This window comes from Pristiophorus japonicus, chromosome 7, assembly GCF_044704955.1.
Source record: "Pristiophorus japonicus isolate sPriJap1 chromosome 7, sPriJap1.hap1, whole genome shotgun sequence".
Taxonomy (NCBI): Eukaryota; Metazoa; Chordata; class Chondrichthyes; family Pristiophoridae; genus Pristiophorus; species Pristiophorus japonicus.
In genome coordinates this window covers 119,402,539-119,422,561 of record NC_091983.1, presented here as the reverse complement: position 1 = coordinate 119,422,561, position 20,023 = coordinate 119,402,539, and the positions used below count along the sequence as shown (strand labels likewise).

Here is a 20,023-nt window from a genome sequence, read left to right as displayed (position 1 = left end):
AATTGTTGAAGTTCCTCCTTATTGTTCACTATACTCCCAAGTTTTGCGTCATCTGCAAATTTTAAAATCATGCCATGTACATCCATGTCAAAGTCATTAATACAAATTAAGAAAAGCAGTGGTCCTAGAACCGACCCCTGGGGAACACCAATGTACCTCCAGTCCCCAAAAAATCCATTCACCATTGCTTTCTGTTTCCTGTCACTTAGCCAATTTCATATCCAGCCTGCCACTGTCCCTTTTATTCCTTGCGCTTCAATTTTGCAGGCAAGCTTAATATGTCGTCATCATCATCATCATAGGCAGTCCCTCGGATTCGAGGAAGACTTGCTTCCACTCTTAGAATGAGTCCTTAGGTGGCTGAACAGTCTAATACGAGAACCACAGTTCCTGCCACAGGTGGGACAGACAGTCGTTGAGGGTAAGGGAGGGTGGGACAGATTTGCCGCATGTTCTTTCCGCTGCCTGCACTTGTTTTCTGCATGCACTCGGCGATGAGACTCAAGACGTTCAGTGCCCTCCTGGATGCACTTCCTTCACTTAGGGCAGTCTTTGGCCAGGGACTCCCATGTGTCAGGGAGGTTTTGAGAATGTCCTTGTAATGTTTTCTCTGTCCACCTTTGGCTCGTTTGTCATGAAGGAGTTCCGAGTAGAGCGCTTGCTTTGGGAGTCTCGTGTCTGGCATGCGGACAACGTGGCCTGCCCAGCGGAGCTGATCAAGTGTGGTCAGTGCTTCAATGCTGGGGATGTTGGCCTTTTCGAGGATACTAATGTCAGTGCATCTGTCCTCCCAGGGGATTTGTAGGATCTTGCGGAGACAGCGTTGGTGGTATTTCTTCAGTGACTTGAGATGTCTACTGTACATGGTCCATGTCTCTAAACCATACAGTATGGGGGGGAGGTATTACTACGGCTCTGTAGACCATGAGCTTGGTGGTAGATTTGAGGGCCTGGTCTTCGAACACTCTTTTCCTCAGGCGGGCGAAGGCTGCACTGGCGCACTGGAGGCGATGTTGAATCTTCTCATCAATGTCTGCTTTTGCTAATAAGAGGCTCCTGAGGTATGGGAAATGGTCCACATTGTCCAGGGCAGCGCCCTGGATCTTGATGACTGGCGGGCAGTGCTGTGCGGCAAAGACAAGCTGGTGGAGGACCTTTGTCATACGGATGTTTAGCATAAGATCCGTGCTTTCATACGCCTCAGTAAATACGTCGACTATGTCCTGGAGTTCAGCCTCTCAATGTGCGCATACGCAGGCGTTGTCCGCATACAGTAGCTCGACGACAGAGGTTGGGGTGGTCTTGGACCTGGCCTGGAGACGACAAAGGTTAAACAGGTTCCCACTGGTTCTGTAGTTTAGTTCTACTCCAGCGGGGAGCTTGTTGAGTGTGAGGTGGAGCAGTGAGAAAGATTGAGAAGAGGGTTGGGGCGATGATGCAGCCATTTTTGACCCTGGTCCGGATGTGAATTGGGTCTGTAATGGATCCGTTGGTGAGGATCACGGCCTGCATGTCGTCGTGGAGCAGGTGGAGGATGTTGATGAACTTTTGGGGGCATCCAAAATGGAGGAGGACGCTCCATAGACCCTTGCGGTTAACAGTGTCAAAGGCACTTTTTCAAACGTCTTTTGGAAATCCATGTACACTACTTCAACTGCATTACTCTCATCAACCCTCTCTGTCAGCTCATCAAAAGACATGCGACCTTTGCATTATTGTCTCCTGTTTGGTTTACATGGTGCTGTTCCAATCAAGCCTCTCTAGAAGCAGGAGACACATTTGCCATTGCAAAAAAGGGGGATTTCAGCTATGCAATTTTACATTTAAGTAGAAACCTGTTGGCAGCTTGTGACACCCATTAAATATGGGACCTCTAATACCACCAGGTATCCTACAAATCCCCTGGGAGGACGGACGCACCAACATTAGCGTCCTCGACCAGGCCCACTGACACCTGGGAGTCCCTGCCCAATGACTGCCCTAAGTGAAGGAAGTGCATCTGGGAGGGCACTGAACACCTCGAGTCTTGTCACCGAGAGCATGCAGAAATCAAGCGCAGGCAGCGGAAAGAGCGTGCGGCAACCCAGTCCCACCCACCCCTTCCCCCAATGACTATCAGTCCCACCTGTGACAGAGACTGTGGTTCTCGTATTGGGACTGGACAGCCACCTAAGAACTCATGTTAAGAGTGGAAGCAAGTCTTCCTTGATTCCGAGGGACTGCCTATGATGATGAGGGTTCCTTAATATTATATCGTAGGATTTTATCAACTGCAGGAGTACCATGTATCTGCAGTCACCTACCATAGAAGTGTCTGATGCACTGTTTTTAATCTGTAGTAGCAACCTTGCTTCCAATATGGTGAGTTCCAACTCAATGCTGTGCCAACAGAGGGAGACATTTCCCTACAAGGAAGTCAAAATTGAAGCAAGCTTCTGCTGCTCTTGTGGACCTCCTAATGGCTAGTTCAATAATAGCATTGTCAAGGACGAAAGCAGGTTGCCTGACCTTCCTTTAACTGAGGAATAATGTCTAATATAGAAAAATAACTTTTAAAATGGGAGGAAATATGACTAGTTTCTGCAGTCCTTAACAACTTTGAAAAGATACATGGGTAGAGCAGTGTAGGAAACCAAATTGGCATAGAAATTGGATTGCACCAGAATTGGGATGTGATGCCAGTGCAACGTATGCTGTAGGTGCTTAATGAGGCCAGCAGCATAACCACAGCAAATTGATCCACCGGGCTCATTTGCTTATTACCAGCTAGCTGCAGGCACCATTTGGGGTCCTAGAGGTAGCTCACTGGTCAAGGGGTTAGTTGGGGGGCGGGGGTGGTGGAGGGGAAAGGGCATCAAGATTGGCTGACAGATGCTGGCTGAGAGGATCAGGAGAGTCCGAGAGGGGAGGGACGCAATCAAGGGAGGCGAGCAATGGGCAGCAGAAGCCTGTGATTTTAATATGAAGCCAGGAGAAGCACTCCTGTACAAGGTAAGCAAAAAACTTTTAATTTATCTTTCAGGTGGAAGGCTCCACCACCTGATAAAATTGACCACAGTTTGCATGGCACATGCTGCAGTCAGTCACAAGTCCAATTTGGCAAAGGGGCCAATGTCAGTTTCAGGCATGTGCCCTGGATGCCTACTTAACAGCCCTAAATAATATGGTGGGGCGCATTTATGGCACGGAATCAGTGCATGCATGCCAACGGCCATGGGTGCCCGTTTCACACGTGCAAAATGGGCGCACCGTTATCGAGTTTCAAGGGCATTGTTTTTGAGGTTAAACTTTGCCATGGTGGAAGGAATAATTAGTTGTCACATGCAGTAAAGAAACATGGCAGAGTAATTTATTGTAACTGTTTACAAATTGCAATGATGTTCTGAGAGTGCTTTAGTAAACAATAGGCCTTCCTTACACCTGAATAGGGGCAATCACCATACAGGAAAATGCACATATTGGAGTCAATCCAAAGCACTTTTTCCACTCTAAGGGCTTGCCACTATCCTCCCATTAGTAGTTTATGCTCTTTTTCGAAGTTTTTAACCTAGCTCAAATAGTATACAGCTGGCAGTTGTAGACAGTGCTTTATTCTCAAGGATTTGTTTCTTTCAAGAAAAGGGATTATGGGATAATGTAAGGACGTGGATAGCTGAGATTGAGATTTGTTTTTATAAAAAAAACATTAAATGTTAAGACTATTTTGAGTGGGTATTCTTTATTGGGCCTGACTGTTTGCAATTAAGTTTAAAATTACAGGGGAAATCAATTAAAAGGGATCTTATACAGATTTATAAGATAGTAAATTGTATCTAAAAGGTAAATCTGGAAAATTACTTTAAATTGAGAGAGTAGAAGGGACATGGGTTCAAACTAGTAAATGACACATTTAGGATTTTTTGGGGTAAAGCTTTTTTAAGATGTCAATGTGCCAAGAGTTGTAGGAATGTGGTTAAATGTAATGCAAGTTACTTTTGGATTGAAATACTAGTCCAGTTAGTCACTGGTGTGTGCATATTAGTGCATACATTATAATGCAGATCCTAGATACAGATTTTCTCTCCTTTTCTGCCTGGGCATGTCAGGCAGACCGCACTCCAGAGTGCACTCCAACTGACCTGCCCAGAACTCATCATATTTTCAGGATCAGCTGGTAATAACCTGGTATCAGGGTAATGACCCTAGGCCCAGTGTACCTGAGAGAGGGGCCATCCCCTTGGCAGGGCCTTGCACCTGGAAACAGGGGTGGAAATCCAGTCATTTTTTTTTTTCCTAATTCGTAGCCAATCTTTCCAATTCTTTGTCAAATCACAAACGCCAGAGGTCACCTTGCACACAGCAAGGATCACTCTGTGCCAATGCTCTCAGCCAAAAGGCCTAGAGCCACTGCACCGTTCCTGGAAGTACTGCAATACCAGGTTCGTGCCATGGAGGTGGATGGGTCAGGCCCCCCACACACACCTCCGTGGAGGTGGATGGGTCAATCCACCCCACCCACCTCCAGTCATTGCTGTAGTCTGAGAGGCCTCCAGCCTGAATCTTTTCTTCCTGAACCTGCAATAGAAAGTGCTTGACTCCATCAGATGTCACCCACTTCCTGCCCAGACCTTCCAATCTGAATGTAGTGGATGTTGGACCTGGAGTCCACTTCTTCTGAGAATTCCTCCAAATGGACACTTGCCTGATGGGAGACTAAAATTCAATTAAGGGAAAGCTAGATAAGTACGTAAGGGTGAAATGAACAGAGGTTATGCTGATTGGGTTAGATGAAGTAGAGTTGGAGGAACATAAATACCAACATAGATCAGTTGGGCCGAACAGCCTGTTTCTGTGCTGTAAATTCTATATAATTCTATGTAAATTAGGTGGTTACATCACTCCATCCTTACTTGCATTGAATTTGAATGGAGTTGCAAGCACTCAACAGAAGCCCCCTCCCCCCCACCCCGCCACTCCTGCTTCCAGGAGAACCCTGGAAATACCAGACAAACAAAAGTGCGGAGACCCAATGTTATGAATCACAGTCCTTTTTCACTATGTTCCCAAGGCACAAAGCAGATATAATTTTGACTCTATCAGTGATAGTAAAAAATTTAGCTCCAAAATTCTTGTCATGGCAAAGGTGGAATCTTTACAGATTTCCTGCCGGGTTGGAAATAGGGCAGACTATATTTCCATCAGGATTCAACTCCATTTTATCTGGTTTATCATTTTCTGGTTGGGGTTTGGGGGACATGGGTCAAGGAGCATCCATGAAGCTATTGGAATTTGTGCCCCACACAGATCTCCTCTGAAAGCCCTCAGGAGGAATTTCAGGGCTATGGTGGTCTTATTTTGTTTGAAACCTTAGTTTGCACATCAAAATTTCAGTTACTGAGAAAAAAGCAGAGGGAATTTTATTTTTCAAGTAGTGTTTTGAGTAATTTGATTGATTCACCTTTTTCTTATTTATATATATATATTGATAGGCTCTCCTGACTGGTCATTCAGGATTGGTTGTTATCATAAATCATTAATACTTTCTCATTGGTAGTTTTCCCATCACTTTTGTTGCTTTTAATTTATATGTTCCCTACTTCTTCAATTCTGATTTTCTGCCGTGTTACTTTGAGCCAATTGACAAAGTGTGACAGTAAGAAACACAAAAACAGGAATTGTGCTCTGGATGCAAGATTTTTTAATGTATTATAGGATAGATATGACAATCCCACTGCAAGATGTTTCTCAATTATTCAAATCAGATGTTAGTATTAAATCTGGCAGGATGAACAAGTCGGAACTGAACCGAACTAACAACCAATGTGGTGTGATGCTTATAGTGCCTGAATCTGTAGTTTCAAGAATCTGAGTCATGACACAAGGAATCAAAGAAAACTGCTTTGAGCTGAAATGCTTTGATGTAAAATTGCCTGCCCATAAAGTATGAGAATTTTCCAGTTTAAACAACAGAGCTGAGCCAAGGCTAAAAGCTGAAACAAGAAAATATACATCTCCTGCAAGTATTTTAAACAAAACCAGTCTGGTTTGGTCCTACTCAATTAGAATTTCTTGCAACCTCCAAAAAACTCTGGAAAATAGACATAAATTGTACAAACACTAAAATGTCACATTAGATTTAGCTTAGATGTAGGTCAAGATGCCCACAGGAAAGTACTTTGGAGCAAATATTAAATCTGAGTGGCTCCAAAGTGGCTGTAGAGTTTATCCTGGAGTCAACCTGGTATATTCTTGGCTCTAGATATAATTTGGATGGTTCACATGTGGCCCTGGCAAACAGGCTATGACCTCTGGCTTGTTACCTGGTTCTTGATTACATGTCCGGTTTCTTTCACTGGTTTCCATATGCAGAGCCTGTTTTCAAAGCAATAGAGTTTGACCCTGTGACTGCTGCAGGAATGAATGTTTGGTTTTCTTTAGACTTCAGCTGGCCAGGGATTCAGGTCCTTGAATAGCTAAACTGAAGTAAAAACAAAACAACCACAGGACTGCCAGGAATAACTGATGCAAATCATACCAACAACAGAGTGCTAAGGTCTGGATCCATTTTTATTCTAGACTGTCAAGGAACATTCTGCTAGTTCAACGGGAATCACTATACTCCAAGGATGCCCTCTGCCCTTAAACTAGACCCCGAGGGATAATTGCAAAAATACTGTATTTTTAGATCTACCTTTGGTGCAATGGGCCTGATTACATTATCCCAAAACAGTTATAGTATGTTTGCTACCTTTTTTTTTATTGTTGAGACAATCATGAGTAATATTTAATAAGAAACATTTTAAATAAAAAGTAAATGTTTTCAACTTAACTTACATTTTCAAATCAAATTTCACACTATAGTATACTATACCATTTACATTAACAACTTATATTTCTCCCTTTCATTGTCATGAATCATGCACATTAATAAAATGTTGCAAAATGAATAAATGATTAATCTTCTGCTTCAACTGTCATATGGCAGGAGCAAAGCAAATCAAATGTCATTACCTAAGTCACATATCCAGGCCAAAGCTTCTGGTGTAACAGTGTGGATAACTTGTAAGCTGCCTGCAAATTTCCTCTGAGTGCAGTGCTCAATGATGTGTTCCAAAGTCTGATTAGGAGCTCCACAATCGTATGATGGGGATGCTTTAATCTTCCATCTATGGAGAAGGTGGCTGTTATGTATGTGAACCTCACTATGTGTAAGATTTGCCACTAGGGAGCACACCTGTGGGAGACCTATGGGTCATCTGTGCACCTTAGAACAAGCAGGTATAAAAGGCAGTCCACCATGCTGCTGCCTCACTTTGGAGTTATATTAAAGAGACCAAGGTCACAATGGTTTGAGCTTACAACACAGCCTCGTGGAGTTATTCTGAACTTAACAACTGGCGATGAGTTACAGATCACGAACTTTCACGCGGAAATGGCTGCCGTTGATATTCTTGATTTGTTGAGGGTGATGATTGGGAAGCCTTCATTGAGCGTCTCGACCAGTACTTCGTGGCAAATGAGCTAGACACGGCTGGGATGGAGACCAAGCGCAGGGCGATTCTCCTCACTCTATGTGGGTCATCGGTATATGGCCTCCTCAAAAATCTACTGGTCCCAGGCAAACCAACGGACAAGACTTACACAGAGCTGTGCACGCTAGCTCGGGAACACCTCCAGCCGAAGGAGAGCATCTTAAAGGCCAGGTATCGCTTTTACATGCACCATCGCTCCGAGAGCCAGAATGTGGCGCGTTTTGTCGCCGACTAAGACGCATTGCGGGACAGTGTGAATTTGCAGGATCTTTGGGGGAAATGTTGCAGGAGTTTTTCGTGCTCGGAATTGGCCACGAGGCCATCCTCCACAAACTACTGTCTGCCGAACCCTTAGACCTGAGCAAGGCCATCATGATAGCCCAGGCCTTCATATTCACGAACGACAACACGAAACAGATATCTTCACAGAATCAAAGCTCACCAGCAAGTACTGTGAATAAAATAATACCTCCAGCAGGCAGAACTGTACATGGTAGGGCCCACACGACCGCAGAGGTCAGGCCTAGGGTGACTCAGAGGCCACTGTGGAGTGCTAATGCTAACCCATTAACACCATGCTGGCGCTGCGGGGACAGTCATAGAGCCCATCAATGTCGATTCAAGCACTGTGTGCAAGGGCGGTGGAACAATGGGACACCTCCAGCGAATGTGCAAGCAACATCGGACTCACCACATAGCAGAGTCAGCAGAGAACAACTGATCCAGCGTGGATCACACTGAACGAGCAGGAGAGGCAACTTAACCAGAGGATGAGGAGGAAGTGTATGGGTACACACCTTCACCACCAAAAGCCCTCCGATAATGATAAAGTTTAAACTTAACGGCATTCCAGTCTCCATGGAATTGGACACAGGGACGAGTCAATCGATTATGAGCCAGAAGGCTTTTGAGAAACTGTGGGGCAACAAGACACAGAGGCCAAAACTGAGCCCAATTCAAACAATGCTGCGCACTTACACCAAAGAATTCATACCTGTTCTTGGCAGTGCGGCAGTGAAAGTATCGTTCGACAGAATGATTTACCACTATGGATTGTACCAGGCAATGGCCCAACGCTGTTCGGCAGGAGCTGGCTAGGCAAGATCCGTGTAAAGTCCTGTCCCCTCAGTACAGATTCACACGAGGCATGTAGTGAAGTCAAGGTCACTCTGGACCTGCACCTTTATTTCACAGCTCTGGAATGCTGCACTTACCTGAGACCTGTCCTTATATACCTGTCTCTTGCAAGTGCACCCCTGGTGGTAAGGTATGCTGGTGGTTCCAGGTCATATCTTATTACAGTCATGTATAGCATGTTAGGATACAGTTATATATAATAATGTAAGATACATGACATCACCCTCCCCCAAGGTCTTATTGTCTTTATAGGTTCAGTCTCTCAGGTGGTCTACGCTCTCGCGTGGAGCGTCTGAGTTGTGGTTCAGTTGTTTGCCTTGGTGTCTGTTTTTCTTTGGGTGTGGTTGCTGGTATCTCGCCTGGGCTGTCTGTTTCGATTGGTATGATTGTTGTTGACTCGCCTGGGCTGTCTGTTGGGATTGCCCTTTCCTCAGGTTGTTCCCTCTGTCTGTCCACCAGGTGTGGTGCGAGTTCCACATTGTAGTCTGCCTCTGGTTCCGCAGTGTTGTTGGTAAATCTGCTTTTGACTTGGTCAACATGCCTCCGGCAGCTTTTGCCATTGTCCTTCCTTGCCCGTTACTGTCCCTGCAAGCCATTTGGGATCCCTGCCATAGTTTAGTACAAACACTTTGTCCCCTATCTCATTCCATCTCCCCCTCGAATTTCTGTCATGGTACTCAGTCAGCTTACGGCGCTTTGCCTCAACGATTTCGTGCATGTCTGGGAGGATTAATGAGAGCCTTGTTTTTAAAGTCCTTTTCATCAACAGTTGCATGGGGGGGGATCCCAGTCAGTGAGTGCGGACGAGATCTGTATGTCAGCAGCAGTCGCGATAGGCGACCTTGCAGCGTAGGACCTTGGATTTTAAGCATGCCTTGTTTAATGATTTGCATTGCTCTCTCCGCCTGGCCGTTGGAGGCCGGCTTGAATGGTGCCGTCTTGACATGATTTATGCCGTGGTCAATTATAAAGTCTTGGAATTCTGCGCTGGTGAACCACGGACCATTGTCACTGACCAATATGTCAGGGATTCCGTGCGTTGCAAACCTGGTTGCGAGGCTCTCCACAGTGGTGGAGGTTGTGCTCGAGTTTAAAATGGTACATTCGATCTACTTTGAAAATGCATCTACAACTACGAGGAACATTTTGCCCATGAATGGGCCCGCATAGTCTATGTGCACCCGCGGCCACGGTTTGCTTGGCCAGGGCCAGGGGCTCAGTGGAGCCTCCCTGGGGTCATTGCTGAGTTGGGCACAAATGATGCATCTTCGGACACAGAGCTCCAAGTCCACGTCAATACCAGGCCACCAGACATGGGATCTGGCTATGGCCTTCATGAGAATGATCCCCAGGTGCTCGCGGTGGAGCTCCCGGACAAATGCCTCTCTGCCTCACAGAGGCATGACTACTCGGCTGCCCCATATCAGACAGTCTGCTTGTAGTGATAGCTCATGCATGTGCCTGTGAAAGGGTTTTAATTCCTCGGGGCAGGCATCGCGAGCCTCTGCCCAGTCACCGGTTAGGACACATCTTTTTACTAAGGATAACGTGGGGTCGCTGGCCGTCCAGGCTCTGATTTGGCGAGCCGTCATGGGCGAACCTGTGGACTCAAAGGCATTGATTGCCACGACTATCTCACAGTCCTGTTCGTCAGACCCTTCCATGGTCGCCAGGGGTAGCCTGCTGAGTGCGTCGGCACAGTTGTCTGTGCCTGGTCTGTGCCTTATGGTATAGTCATCGGACGCCAGCATGAGTGCCCACCGTTGAATTCGCACCGAGGTGTTGGCGTTTATTGCCTTGCTCTCGGATAGGAGGGACATGAGGGACTTGTGGTCGGTTTCTAACATGAACTTGGCCCCAAAATGGTATTGGTGCATCTTTTTGACACCGTACACACACGCGAGCGCCTCCTTCTCTACCATTCCGTACCCGCGCTCCACCCGCGAAAGTGACCTGGAGGCATAATTTGCCCGCACTATTGACATGTTGCAAAATGCATCCGACCCCATACGCTGACTCATCGCATGTGAGAACTAGCTTTTTACCTGGGTCAAAGAAAGTCAAAACACTGTTAGAACACAGTGTTGGCGTCCCCCCAAAACCAATCGCACCCCTTCCTGAGTAGCACGTGGAGAGGCTCCAGCAGCGTGCTTAAGTTCTGCATAAAGCTCCCAAAATAATTGAGTAGCCCGAGAAAGACACGCAGTTCTGAGACATTCCGGGGCCTGGGTGCCAGGCAAATTGCTTCTGTTTTGGACACTGTTGGGCGGATTCCATCAGCGGCAATCCTTCTGCCCAAAAATTCAACCTTGGTTGTGAGAAACAGGCACTTGGATTTCTTGACTCGTAGGCCTACCCAATCCAACCGCTTTAGTACTTCCTCCAAATTACGGAGATGGGAGTCGGTGTCCCTGCCCGTGATAAGTATGTCGTCTTGAAATACAACTGTCCCCGGGATGGACTTGAGCAGACTCTCCATGTTGCGCTGGAATATGGCAGCTGCTGACCTGATGCCAAATGGGCATCGATTGTACATGAAAAGGCCTCGATGTGTGTTGATGGTGGTGAGTAGCTTGGATTCCTCGATCAATTCTTGAGTCATATACGCAGATGTGAGGTCTAATTTTGAGAAAAGTTTACCTCCAGCCAATGTGGCAAATAAGTCCTCCGCTCTGGGCAGCGGGTACTGGTCCTGTAGGAAGACTCTGTTTATGGTAGATTTGTAGTCCCCACAGATTCGAACGGATCCATCAGGTTTCATGACTGGGACAATGGGACTTGCCCAGTCTCTAAATTCCACAGGTGATATAATGCCTTCCCGCAGAAGTCTGTCTAGTTCGTGTTCAATCTTTTCCCTCATCACATGGGGTACAGTTCTGGCCTTGTGATGGACATCCTGTGTGATGTAGATTTTGACTTTGGCCCCTTTGAAAGTGCCCACACCTGGCTGAAAGAGATGTTCAAATCACTTTATAACTGTTGAGCAGAAGGTCCATTCCTCTAATGACATGGCATGGGCATCATCCCATTTCCAGTTTAGTTTTGCCAGCCAGCTTCTCCCCAGCAGTGCTGGGGGGTCTCCGGGGACAATCCACAGGGGAAGTCGGTTCACTGTCCCTTTGTGTTGACAGAGAGCATGGCGCTGCCGAGGACTGGTATAATTTCTTTGGTATAGGTCCTTAGTTTGGTGTCTTGTGAGTTTTGGTCTGTCTCTTTTATGCGGCCACAGTTGTTCAAATTGTTGAGTCCCCATGAGAGATTGACTCGCTTCCATATCCAGCTCCATGTTGACAGATATCCCGTTGAGTAGGACCCTCATCATTATAGGAGGTGTCCTGTTGTAGGAGCAATGGCCATTGATCGTGTTGACCCGCTGTACATCGGTGTCCCGGGTACTGTCCCCACCATCTTCTGCTCCGCTTTCTGACCCATCCGATTCATCTATCAGCCAAGCTGCGTTTATTTGCACATGCGGGCCAAATGCCCTGTGTATTCACAATTTCTGCAAACGGCATGCTGAAATCGACATCCCCTTGATGAGTGCCCACCCCCACACCTCCAGCACAGACCTGTTCCATTGTTCAAAGAGTTCCTAAAGAATGAGCTGCGTCTGGCTGATCTATCTTGAGTTTCTCTCAGTTTGTAGTTGATTGCTCGCATTGTGGGTTGATGAGGTGTGAACGGCCATTCCTGTGGCCCTTGATGGTTTCTGCCTGCTGTCGAAAACCTGTTCTCCCGGTTTTGTCTGTGTGTGGAGGTAGCAGCTTGTTTAGTGCTGTGAACTTCTTGTTCCAATATTTTGTTAGTTGTCGTACCTGCATTGTAAATTAACCTCGTTTCTTCTTCCCCTACCAAGAATGTCTGTGCAACCAGTGCTGCTGCCTCTAAGGTCAGGTTCTTGGTCTCTATGAGCTTTCGGAATATGCCTGCGTGGCCTATTCCTTCAATGAAAAAGTCTCTCAGCATTTCTCTCCTCAGTTCATCGGAGAACTTACATAAACTAGCCAACCTCCGAAGTTCCGCCACGAAGTCGGGTATGCTCTGGCCCACAAAGCGTCTGTAGTTGTAGAACCTGTGCCTGGCCATGTGTAGGCTGCTCACTGGCTTCAGGTGGTCTCTTACCAGTGTGCTCAATTCTTCAAACGATTTGCTTGCTGGTTTCTCGGGTGCCAACAGATCCTTCATTAAAGCGTATGCTTTCGAGCCACAGCTGGTCAAGAGATGTGCTCTTCTCTTGTCTGCCTTATCGTCGCCTAACCAGTCTTTGGTTACAAAGCTTTGCTGGAGCCTTTCTATAAAGTCCTCCCAATTGTCTCCCGCATTGTACTTTTCATCTGATCCGTTGTTCGCCATTCTGTGGATTCTGTAATCCCGTAACCCGTCGCCACTGTAAAGTCCTGTCCCCTCAGTACAGATTCACACGAGGCATGTAGTGAAGTCAAGGTCACTATGGACCTGCATCTTTATTTCGCAGCTCTGGAATGCTGCACTTGCCTGAGACCTGTCCTTATATGCCTGTCTCTTGCAAGTGCACCCCTGGTGGTAAGGTATGCTGGTGGTTACAGGTCATATCTTATTACAGTCATGTATAGCATGTTAGGATACAGTTATATATAATAATGTAAGATACATGACAATCCGGTGGAACTGGGACGACATCAAAGCACTGTCTTCGGTGGATGATGCCCCATGTGCCCAAGTGCTAAACAAGTTCCCGGCGTTATTTGAGCCAGGCATCGGCAACTTCACAGGTGCCAAGCTGCAGATCCATCTCGTTCCTGCAGCACGGCCCGTTCATCACAAGGCCAGAGCAAACCCATATATAATGCGAGAAAAAAATCGAAATCGAGCTGGACAGACTTCAACGAGAGGGAATCATATTGCCAGTCGAGTTCAACGAGTGGACCAGTCCAATCGTGCCGGTGCTAAAGAGCGATGGGATGGTCAGAATTTGTGAGGCCTACAAGGTGACGATCAGCCGAGTCTCGTTACAGGACCAGTACCTACTACCCAAAGTGGAGGACTTATTCACAATGCTAGCAGGGGGAAAGTCGTTCACCAAGCTAGACCTAACCTCTGCTTACATGACACAGAAGCTGGCTGAACTGTCAAAGAAATTGATGGGCATCAACACGCGCAAAGGACTGTTCGTGTACCACAGATGCCTTTTGGGATTCGCTCGGCCTCGGCCATCTTCCAGAGGAACATGGAGAGTCTGCTGAAATCGGTTCCATGCACCGTGGTGTTCCAAGACGACATCTTGATCACTGGTCGAAATACCACCGAACACTTGCACAACCTGGAAGAGATTTTAAAGCGACTGGACAGAGTGGGACTCAAGCTGAAATGCTCCGTGTGTTTTCTTGGCACCAGAGGTCGATTGTCTGGGGAGAAAGATTGCGGCAGACGGCATCAGACCCACGGACTCCAAGACGGAGGCCATCAAGAATGTACCCAGACCATAGAATGTGATGGAACGGTTTGTGGTCGGTTTCAAGCTCGAACTGGAGACCAAATAGGTATTGGTGCATTTTCTTAACCCCATATATACAAGCCAACACTTCTTTCTCAACCATACTGTAGGCTCTTTCAGCCTTGGATAAACGTCTGGACGCATATGCAACCGGTTGCAGTTTGCCTGACACATTTGCTTGCTGTAACACACAACCGACCCCGTATGATGACGCATTACAAGCTAGTACTGAATGTTTACATGGGTCATACAATACAAGTAACTTGTTAGAGCATAGCAGGTTTCTGGTCTTATTAAAGGCTGTCTCTTGAGATTTACCCCAAACCCAGTTGTTACCCTTGTACACACCACCACTTTTATTTCTGCTTCATACTATCATATGCTGGAGTCAAACTGGCAGCATTTCAGTATTAGCATCTGTAGTGAGATTTTTTGATTGTTTAAATTAAAAATGGTTTCTTAATTGAGACCCAGAAGAATAGTCAAGCTTGCTCCATCATTTAATACGATCATAGCTGATCCGATCATGGACTCGGGTCCACTTCCCTGCCCACTCCCCATAACCCCTTATTCCCTTATCAGTTAAGAAACTGTCTATCTCTGTCTTAAATGTATTCAATGACCCAGCTTCCACAGCTCTCTGAGGCAACGAATTCAGCAGATTTACAACCCTCAGAAGAAATTCCTCCTCATCTCAGTTTTAAATGGGCGGCCCCTTATTCTAAGATTATGCCCCCTAGTTCTAGTCTCCCCCATCAGTGGAAACATCCTCTCTGCATCCACCTTGTCAAGCCCCCTCATAATCTTATATGTTTCGATAAGATCACCTCTCATTCTTCTGAATTCCAATGAGTAGAGGCCCAACCTATTCAACCTTTCCTCATAGCCTAGTACTTGCCTCCAGATTTTTTAATGTTAAGTTTTACAAAGAGGGAACATAGTAGGTCATTTAGCTCCTTGAGCCTATTTCGCTATTCAATGAGATCATGGCTGATCTGAGACCTAACTCCATATACCCGTCCTTTGCCCCATATCCCTTAATACCTTTGGTTAACAAAAATCAATCAATCTCAGATTTAAAATTAATAACTGACCTAGCATTAATTGCCATTTGCAGAAGAGAGTTCCAATCTTCTACCACTCTTTGTGTGTAGGAGGAGTTCGGGCAGTCGAGCAGCGGGAGTCTGGGGTCGGAGAGACCTAAAAAAGGCTCGGCGAGGAGGAGTTCGGGCAGTCGAGCAGCGGGAGTCTGGGGTCGGAGAGACCTATAAGGCTCGTCGGAGGAGGAATTCGGGCAGTCGAGCAGCGGGAGTCTGGGGTCGGAGAGACCTATAAAAGGCTCGGCGAGAAGGAGTTCGGGCAGTCGAGCAGCCAGCTGATGCAGCTGCAGTAGGGAGAGAAGGCAAAAAAGAAGTAGAAAGAAATCGAAAGGTGATGTCACAGTCAAGGGGATTGGCTAGTGATTGGTGAGTAGTTTTTTCTTTTTCTTTTCGTTATCAGTAAGTAACCTTTAGCATTATTGTTGACAAATTAAGTTAATCTCGGGGTTAAGTCATGGCAGGAGAGCTCGGACATGTGTCATGCTCCTCCTGTACTATATGGGAAGTCAGGGACGCTTCCAGTGTCCCTGATGACTACATGTGCAAGAAGTGTATCTGGCTGCAGCTCCTGACAGACCGCACTGCGGCACTGGAGCTGTGGGTGGGTTCACTCTGGAGCATCCACGATGCTGAGAATGATGTGAATAGCACGCTTAGTGAATTTGTCTTACCGCAGGTTAAGGTTACACTGCCTGATAGGGAATGGGTGACCAACAGGAAGAGCAGTGGAAAGAAGGTAGTGCAGGAGTCCTCTGCGGTCATCCACCTGCAAAACAGATACACCGCTTTGAGTACTGTTGAGGGGGATGACTCATCAGGGGAGAGCAGCAGCAGCCAAGGTCATGGCACCGTGGGTGGCTCTGCTGCACAGGAGGGCAGGAAAAAGAATAGTAAAAAGAAATAGTGTGTGGTAAAAGAATGCAAAAATAACTACAAATATGAAGATCAAATATTTGCTAAGTAAAAAGTAACAATGACAACTCATGAGGGTGGGGGGGAAGACAGATATGACAAATTAAAATTTGGAATTTGCAGGAAATGCCAGCAAAATTCTTGCATTGGCTAACATCACCATTAGATGGCAGCAAACAATGCTTTTGTATGAACTATCCACTTGAATAATGACTTGTAATTGAGTGTTATTTGTACTTTCAGCCCCTGCCTTACCAGCCAATGCATATCAACAACAACATAATACAAATGCAATGAGTATCTATTGTATAGTGGAGATTTTCTTTGTACAAAAATGAAAAATGAAGCAGAAACTCCCATTAACAAGCATAAGAACAAGTTAGCTAAACTATTTAAATCACATTATATGTCATAGATTTAAGTTTAAAAAAAAGTAAAGAAATTAATAAAAATCTGAACATCATAAAAGATATATTTAACAAAGAAAAATCTGTTTCCCTGACCGGGAATCGAACCCGGGCCGCGGCGGTGAGAGCGCCGAATCCTAACCACTAGACCACCAGGGAACTCGAAAATATTTGAGCCGAAAGACTCTGATAGTGTAGCTGCTGTATAAATCCATTTGCCTGTCGATGTGTTCAGCTGCTGATGCTCCGTGGAATGGTTCCACAATGTATCCAACCCTGTGCGCGAGACACCGGCTGCAGAATCTGGGGACGACCCCGCGGTCTATAGACCCAAGATCCGAGCTTTTAATTCAATGCACAGTTGTATATATATATTTTTTTAAACCTGGCAATATATTTTTCAATTGGCGCAGGCAGTTTTCCATAAGTGCTGCACAAATCTGCAGTTCATGTGTTGTACACAGAAAGGCTGCCATTCGGTGAATTCTGAGGACGGGAAATTAAAAGTTTCGACTTTTTTTTGTATTTCTCGAATAAAAAACGGTACACTTAACACTTACAAATGAGCTTCCATAAAATAGAATGAAAATCATTTCGAGCCCAGTCGCCGCGTGCTTAACGTGGAAGCAGAAGACAACTCTTTTAGAGTAAACAAAATAAACATTAGATCAAGTGCCCACCGATCTGGGGGACACTCCAAACATTTCCCAAGGCCCTTTTTTTTGGTTTTTTTTTTGTATTTTTGTAGTTTTTTGGGGGCTCTAAAACCATAATTTACAAGTGCCCCCTATAAAAGGGAAGGGGGACACCAAAAACCGGCAGTTAAAAAATTCAGCTTTTACCAAAATTTGAACACGGATCATTGAATTTAAAGTCCAGAGTGCTCACCATTACACCATTGAACCACAGACAAATGTTCACAAGTTCAGCAGCTGTACTTGTTTTATTTTCCTGCACTGCTGTTTGAGCCCTGGGACAATAGATTTTGATTTGTACAATCCTAATTTCTGCCCCCTTTTGGTGCATTTTAGTGGCTATGTTCTATGCTCTGCCATTAAATATTTTTTACAAAGTGGTAAAATGGTTATTTTTTAAAATTTCACTATTGATGAAGTCTTACGCCTAAATCCCACTTTGTGTCGAAAACAGTGTCCGCCCACTGCGTCCACGCTCCTGGTGCGGGCCGTGCCAGATGGCATTTTGGTGAGATCGCCTGCCTCAATGCGGGGAGCATGCGCTGGAAGTATGCAGAGTACCCAGATCGTGACATCAATCGGCGTGTAACGCTGATTTGACGCCAGTGCTGCCTTTTTCTAACTCAACGCTGGAGCTAACGCCCTCTCTTAACCTTGTACAGTTGAACATACGTTCAGCAGCAGGAAGGACCCACCACCAGTGCTATTTAAAAGGATTATCGCCTGACTCTTGGTCAGTTTTCAGAGATGTTTCTTGGTTTGGTGTCATATTTGAAGCCGCTGAAGTCTCTAGGAAATGGTGTGGCAGGTTCCTCCACGACCTCTGCTCAGTCCAGTTGCTCCCAGACATGAGTGCCCTTGGCCTGCAGTATGATAGGAAGAATGAGAGAGACACAGAGGAGGACAAGCTGTTTGAAGAAGGTGGAGAAGGGCTGGCTCTCAGCAGGAGGCCATATCCACCTAGGGTCTTCAGGGAGCAATTCTCCTACCTCAACTTCAGGGAGAAACAGTGCATGCGACATCTTCGCTTCACTAAAGAGGTGTTCCCTGAAATCTGCCACCTGTTGCAGGTAGCCCTGCAGCCTTAAAGCAGGGTGAGGACAGAATTGCCAGTGGCTGTGAAGGTGACTCTGGCCATGAAATTGTATGCGTCAAGCTCCTCCCAGGCTGCAGCATGTGACATTTCAAACATCTCGCAGTTCGGCATTAACTGTTGCATAACGGAGGTCACTCAGGTTCTGTATGCAAAGAGGGGTGAATATATTTAATTCTCGCCAGAGAGAAGCAGGCAGGGTGAGCACTCGGCTGCGCCAGGATAGCAGACTTCTCCATCGTGCATCATAGACAGTCGTTCAAATCAAGGATGACTTGCTTCCACGTTAAAAAGTTCACAGGTGTTTCAATGAAGGACCTAATATTCCAGGTCCCGAACTAAATCTTAACGGGTGGAAGATGCCTGTGCGTGGATTTTTTTAACCACATCTCTGAAGCATATAGGAGAGCTCTGTAGACCATGAGCATGATGCCGGGTTTGAGATCCTGGTCTTTGAACACTCTTTTCCTCAGGTGGCCGAAGGCTGCACTGGCAGTGTTGGACTTCGTTATCGATGTCTGCCCTTGCTGATAATAGGCTCCCAAGGTATGGGAAGTGTCTACATAGTCCAAGGTCTGATCGCGAATCTTGATAACTGGGGAGCAGTACCCTGTACTGTGTGGTAGAGGACCTTTGTCTTACTGATGTTTAATGTAAGGCCCGGACTCTTATACGCTTCAGTGAAAGTGTCAACGATGGTTGATGTTTTCTGGTAGAGTAACCAAGAGTCTCTTAGCAGGTGCTAATTATGGTGGACTTGAGGGTAGACCAGGCACTATGGACACTCTGTGGCTCTGGTTCAATGGAAGTTGTCAGGTTGGCTGTGAGGTGTTGGCTGAATAGCGCTTTCTTGCAGGGTCTTTGAGTGCTTCAGCATTGACCTTTTTGCGGCAGCATTTCTGTTACTCCCGACGTTTTGAGGCTACGTTGATGGAGATCACAGAGCGGATTAGACTGTGGTCAGTGCAGCAGTCTTCAGCTCCTGTCATGGTGAGAGTGATGTGGATGTCCTTGCGGTCCTTTGCTCGGATGACGACGTAGTCTTGCAGATGCCAGTGCCTGGAGCGATGGTGTTGCCAGGAGGCCTTGTACTTGTCTTTCTAATGAAACAAGGTTTTGGTTATGTCAAGACCATGTTCTGAGCGTTTGGTCAGGAGGAGGATACCATTGGAGTTAGATTTTCCTACTCATTCCCTGCCAATCACCCCTCCCCAGAGGTCTGTGTCCTATCTAACTCTGGCATTAAAGTCGCCAAGGAGAATCGGCTTGTCGCCCATAAGTCTAGGCATATTAACACATAAATCTAAGCTGACATTCCAAGCTGACACACCAGAGGGAGTGCTGCACTGTAGGAGGTGCCGTCTTTCGAATGAGATGTTAAACCGAAGTCCCGTCTGCCCTCTCAAGTGGACGTAAAAGATCCAATGGCACAATTTCAAAGAAGGCAGGGGAGTTATCCCCGGTGTCCTGGACAATATTTATCCCTCAATCAACATAACAAAAAAAACAGATTATCTGGTCATTATCACATTGCTGTTTGTGGGAGTTTGCTGTGCGCAAGTTGGCTGCCACATTACAACAGTGACTATACTTCAAAAGTACTTCATTGGCTGTAAAGCGCTTTGAGACGTCCTGTGGTCATGAAAGGCGCTATATAAATGCAGCTCTTTCTTTTTTCTTTGAGTTCACATACGG

The 20,023-nt window shown here is 46.2% G+C and overlaps 1 non-coding gene across 1 annotated transcript; it reads right to left on the bottom strand.

The window, feature by feature from the left end:
* Positions 1-16,627: 16,627 nt before the first annotated feature.
* On the bottom strand, positions 16,628-16,699 carry trnae-cuc (transfer RNA glutamic acid (anticodon CUC)). The gene has a single exon. It is a non-coding gene; the product is annotated as a tRNA-Glu (tRNA).
* Between the last annotated feature and the right edge of the window lie 3,324 nt (positions 16,700-20,023).